This window comes from Neomonachus schauinslandi, chromosome X, assembly GCF_002201575.2.
Source record: "Neomonachus schauinslandi chromosome X, ASM220157v2, whole genome shotgun sequence".
Taxonomy (NCBI): domain Eukaryota; kingdom Metazoa; phylum Chordata; class Mammalia; order Carnivora; family Phocidae; genus Neomonachus; species Neomonachus schauinslandi.
Window position 1 is genome coordinate 108,377,454 of NC_058419.1, and position 6,531 is coordinate 108,383,984.

Genomic DNA, 6,531 nt, shown 5'->3' on the forward strand with positions numbered 1-6,531 from the left:
AAGATGCTGCACTGCAGGCTTTGAAGATGGAGGGAGGAGCCATGAGGCGACGAATGCAAACAGCCTCCAGAAGCTGAAAAAGTCAACAAGCACATTCTCCTTGAGAGCCCCCAGAAAGTGAGGCAGCCCTACAGTCTCATTTTAGACTTCTAACCTCCAGAACTATAAAATAATAAATTTGTGTTTAAGCCACTTAGATGGTAATTTGTTACATCACTGATAGGGAACGGATACATCACACCTGCAGAAGTATATTGCTAACAGATGCAGAAACGAAGTACCCTTTCATGCAAGTGTGCTAATTTGCTGCCCTAGTTGATTTGTTTATACTCATGATAAGCAAAGCACTTTATTTTTTTTTTCGCCCTCTGCTTCTCTGTTCTAAATAAGACCATCACAGTGGTTTGTTGGGAATTTGAGGATATCTTATTGGCACAGCATGTTTCTTCAATCAGATTATTCGTTGCACTAATGATTGAAAAACACAGGAAAACACAAAATAGCACACAGGGAGCTGGAGAAAATGTTCTCTGAGATACAGGAACAATTCCATATTTGTGGGTATGTGTGGTCATGAATGAAAGCACTGTCTAGCCCATAAGAGCTTTAGGACTCATATAAACACAGTGATAAGTAACTTCAAAATAATTTTATCTTAAACATCAAATGGCCCTTGTTTAAAATGAAAATATATTGTATTTACATATACCAAAGTTTAATACAGAGTCCTTTTTACATCTCCATTTAAAAGACCCTCATTTATGAACAAATTAGTGTTCCATAACAGGGACCTTTCCGAGTAACATTGCTAATTGTTCAAGTAATCAGGGTCACAGTAGGCTGCAGAACAGGAGTCCGGCTCTGAGCATTCTGAGCTCTCAGAATTCTGATGTTTTTATTAATCCCTAACCCTTCATAGGCCCCTTCCTATGGCCAGGGCATTGCTCCAAGCACTTTATAAATATTAACTTGTTTCATCCTCACAGAAGCCTTTTGAGGTAGACGCTTATTATCCCCACTTTACCAACTAGGAAACTGATGCACAGAGAGGCTAACTTGCCCAAGGTTCTAGAGAATTGAAGCCCCCTGGAAATTATCATGAAGGGGACTTAAAGACTCTTGGCCAACTCCCAGGTACCCCAGTAACTCTCCAGCAGGAAGGCAAGGAACTGGCCCTGATGAAGGGAAGCTCTCGTGGATGAGGACGTGACAAAGCTCTGACTCACCCACGGCCATGGCGGCCAGTCACAGAGGTGGGTGGCGTAAGGTCCTCGATAGAGGAACACTACCAAAACTAAAGAACTGTTGGTGGTCAAGAATAAAAAACAGAATGATCATTTAGGATTTATAGGATGCTCCTCTGACTGAAGAATCGTCCTACTGGGACAATCTCCTTCCTCTTGGGGCTAAAGTGGCTCAAGTCGTCTCTGAGCTGAACACAAGTGCAGACCATGGTGGGAGCAGAAGAGCTCAGCACAGGCCAGACCCCAGTTGGAAAGTGGAGTGATTACCAGAGAAGAGGAAAAAGGATGTTGCTGAGAGACAGATCATAAAAGTTCTCATTACAGGGAAAAAAAAAAAAACAATTTGTAACCATGTGGGGTGATAGATGTTAGCTTATTGTGGTAGTCATCTTGCAGTATATACATAAGCAAATTATGTCATACACTTTCAACTTACACAATATTATATGTCAATTATATCTCATTAAAATGGGGGAAAAAGGATTGCTGGTCCAGTTTGATCCCCACAACATCATTAAGACAAGTCCATCACATGGATCCAGGAGAAAAATAAACCATGATGGTAAACAACAAAGCCAGCAGTCTTTCAAGTGTTTGTTTATTCTAGAATAGTAAAAACATTAAAATATTTCATTGAATATTTTAAAAATTGGAGCTTAATTATTTCCATGTAATATAGTAAGTCAAAGTGGCTCATAAAAGCTTATAGCAATTCACCATAACAAATTTTTTTTCCCACTAGCATGTCAGTTACAGGTAATTAGGTCTTTTTAAATGGCTTGTGACTCTAAACTTTTGTCTTTATTTGTCTCTAAGTATTTTAATATTCCATGCTCATGTCCACCATGAGATAAAAGTGGTTTTTTCCTACTGAACAAAAGCTTTGTCCCTCTTCACCTCAAAAAAAGCAAACTGGACCCCAGAAGATTTCATTTATCAAAACTCTTATTTAGAGTTCCACAAACTCTAACTAAGAAACAAACATACTGAAAATTGAAACAAGGAAACATTTGGCTTATTTAAGAACAAGTACCCAAACATATGTGTCTAAATTTTCTGAGTTTTCAAATCTTGGCCCAAAATATCTTGGGGAAAGCAGATATACCCAAGAGGTTTCTTGGCATACATCTTTCTGAGTTGTAAATACTAGGAAAATAAGTTTCCTCTAGATAATTTTGGCATGTTGAGTGTTAAGAACAGCATTTAGAACAGAATCTGATTCCATCAAAAGTTAGTGTTGAACTATAATTTTAATCAAGTTATGTAAGCTACTAATTTCTGACAGCTTATGTATTTATATTTATTCTGCCACAAAGTAAGAGAGAGATGGGTGTGGTGTCTCATCAGTATTAGAATACTAGGAAGGGAGTGAATCCACAGGTGCCCTCATGACCTGGTGCAGGGCCATAACTGGAAAGACAGATGGCAGCAGAAGATTGAGTAACTCCTGGAGTCTTAGGAGGGTCTCCATACTCTCATGGGCTATACCTCCAGAATCCCCACTGGGTTCTCATGGTCAAGAGCCAAGAAAGATCCCCTTATAACCCAAGTAGGGAAAGCAGTAGAACAATCTTGGTAAAACATATCCAGAGCCTTTTTCATAACAGAGGCATAGGCTTCAGGAGCAAAGACTTTACCAGAGCTGTGCCCCAGAGATCCTCTCATGAGAGGCCCATCTAGCATTCCTATCTCACTTAACCCATAGAGGAGAAAGCCATACAAGAAACACTGGTGGTGCTCACAGGTCAGAGTCACAGGTTCACTAAAAGACTAGATTTATTTGGAGATGATAGAATGCTTCACCTCCTCCACACCTCAGACCACACCAGCAGGGCTCCAGTAGAATAGCGGATTGCAGCTGAAAGAGCTGAAAGACACAGATCCTCTCTGAGAAGGAGTGCTTAGGAAAGTCCAAAGTCAAAAGAGGAGACAAAGACAGGACACCAGAGGAATGTGAAGCCTCTGATGCCTACAGCTACAGCAAATATCAAACAAAGCCCAACTCCTATCCTGATTAGCATAAATACTCACGCTAGAGGCCTTTCTACCTTAGTTCCTATTACCCAATACAACATATTTAACTTCTGAATAAAAAAAACACAAGCCAGGCTAAAAAGGAAGAAAAACAGTCTACACAAAGTAAGCATCAGAACAAGATTCAGATGTGACACAAATGTTGGACTTACCCAACAGGGTATTTAAAATAACTCTAGTGTGATAGCAACTCTAATGAAAAGAACAGACAACATGCAAGAAGAGAGGAGTAATAGAAGAGATTTGGAAAAAATGAATAGGAAATGCTGGAAATCAAAACCACTGCAACAGAAATGAAGATTGCCTTCCACAGACTCATGAGCAGACTCTATACCGCTGAGGTATCCATGAGCTTGAAAATAAGTCAATACAAACTTCCCAAATTGAATTGCAAAGGGAAAATAAAGAACAGAACAAAACATTCAAGAAATGGGGGAGATTTCAAAAGATAAAATAGGTGTGAATACCAAAAGGAAAAGAGAAGAAGAAATTTTTGAAATAATAATGGCTGAGAACTATCCAAAATTAATATGATTAATGATGGACAAAAAACCACATCCAAGAAGTTCAGAGAATGCCAAAGAGGATGAATACCAAAATTACATACATACACAAACACACACACACACAGGCATATCATATTCAAACTGCAGAAAACCAAGGACAAAGAGAAAATCTGGAAAGAAGCCAAAGAATAAAAACACTTACCCTTATTAGAACAAAAATATAAATTATACCTAACTTATCAGAAACCATGCAAACAAGAGGAAAAAAGTGAAATATTTCAATAGGTGAAAGAAAAAAAAAATCACCAACCATGTATTCTATATCCAGCAAAATTATCCTTCAAAAAATGAAGGACAAATAAAGTTTTTCTCAGACAACAAGGTAATTTACCACCAACAGACCTATCCCAGGAAATGTTACATAATTTTCCTTCTGCTTGAAGAAAATCTTTTAAGTCAGAAGCCTGGCTCTACATAAACAAAGGAAGAGCATCAGAGAAGAAATAAATGAAGCTAAAATATAATATTTCTTTTTCTTAGTTGATCTATAACATAACTGTTTAAAGTAATAGTAATAATGCATCATGTCATTATTGCATATGAATAAACAATTCCCAAAGGAACAGGAGGGGGAAAATGGGAGTGTACTGTTAACAAGGTACCTGTAATACACATGAAATGCAACAGTGTTATTTAAAGGTGAACTCATATTAGTTTAAAATGCAGATTTTAAAATTTAGGGACCACTGCAAAGTTGTTTTTTTTTTTAAGATTTATTTTTTTTGAGGGGCGCCTGGGTGGCTCAGTCATTAAGCATCTGCCTTTAGCTTAGGTCATGATCTCAGGGTCCTGGGATCGAGCCCCACATCGGGCTCCCTGCTCCATGGGAAGCCTGCTTCTCCCTCTCCCACTCCCCCTGCTTGTGTTCCCTCTCTCACTGTGTCTCTCTCTGTCAAATAAATAAAATCTCTTTTAAAAATTTTTTTAAAAAGTTTTTTTTTTTGAGAGAGAGAGAGAGAGAGAGAGAAAGAGAGCACATGAGTGGGAGGAGGGGCAGAAGGAGAGGGAAATAAGCAGACTCCCCACTGATTGGGAAGCCTGACTCGGGGCTGGATCCCAGGACCCTGAGATCATGACCTGAGCCAAATTCAAGAGCTGGATGCTCAACCAACTGAGCTACCTTGGCGCCCCTACAAATTTTTCTAAAACAAGTATAATTGCTACACTAAAAGAAGAGATAAAATTGAATTATATAAAATATTCAGTTAAAACCATCTCTGGTTTTAGAAACCAGAAAAAGAAGCCTCTGGTAATAAGCAAAAAAGTTATAAACATAGTTGATATGAACCCAAATATATTATTACTTTAAACACAGCAATTAAAAGACAGCAATTGTTATACTGCACACAAAACAAAACCCGATTATTTTTTGTCTGCAAGGAAACCACTAAAAAGACAAAATACTCTTGACAGGTTAAAAGTAAAGGGATAGCGTAATATATGCCACCACTAATCAAAAGAAAGTTAGTTGGAGTAGCTATATTAATTTCAGACCAAGCAGAGATAAAAGGAGGCACTACATAATAATAAAGGGATCATCTAAGAACACACAACAGCCTAAACGTGTATGTACACAACAATAGAACAAACATATATGCACCCAACAATAGAACCATCAAAATCCAGGAGGCAAAAGATGATGGAACTGAAAGGATACAATGAGAAATCAATTACTGTAGTTGGAGACTTTAGCCCTGCTCCCCACCCCATCAATAACTGCCAGATTAAGCAGGCAGGAAATCACTAAGTCCACAGTTGACCTGAATGGTATTGTCCATCAACGTAATCTAACTGACATATGTAGAAGACTTCATCCAACAGAAAAACACACTTTCTTCTCAAGCTTGCATGCAATATTCACCATGATAGACCACATTCTGGGCCATAAAATATATCCTAACAAATTTAAAAGAATAAGCCATACAAAGTATGTTTCTCAGACCACAACAAAATTAAACTAGAAATCAGTAACAGAAAGATAGCTGGAAAAATTCCCAAATATTTGGAAATTAAACAACCCACATCTAAATATCACATAGGTCACAGAACAGCTTCAAGAGAACTTTTAAAATATTTTGAACTAAATAAAAATGAAAATACAACCTTTGAAAATTTGTGTAATAAAGCAAAATCAGTGTTTAGAAGGTAATTTAGAACATTAAATGCATGTATCAGAAAACAGATTAAAAAAATCACTAACCTAAGCTTCCACCTTAGGTCACTAGAGAAAAAAAGACAGTTTAAGCCTACAGCAAGCAGAACAATAGAAACTAGGGCAGAAATCAATGAAATTGAAAGCAAGAATAGAGACAAATCAACAAAACCAAAAGCTGGTTCTTTGTTTTAGGGAAAAAAAAAAAAATCAGCAAAATTGACAAACCCCTAGCCAGGATAACCAAGAAAAAAGTGAGAAGACACAATTACCAATATTAAGAATGAAAGAGGCGTCATCCCTATTATTCCATGGACATAAAAGGATAATATAGGAATACTGTGAACAATGTGATGTCCACAAATCTAATGATTTAGATGAAATGGACCAATTCCTTGAGACATACAAACTACCAAAACTCTTACAAGGACAAATAGATATCCAGCTATTGAAATTATTAAGGAAAGTGAAAGAATAAAATAACCTCACAAAAAAGAAATCACCAGGCCCAGATGGTTTCACCAGTAAATTCTAC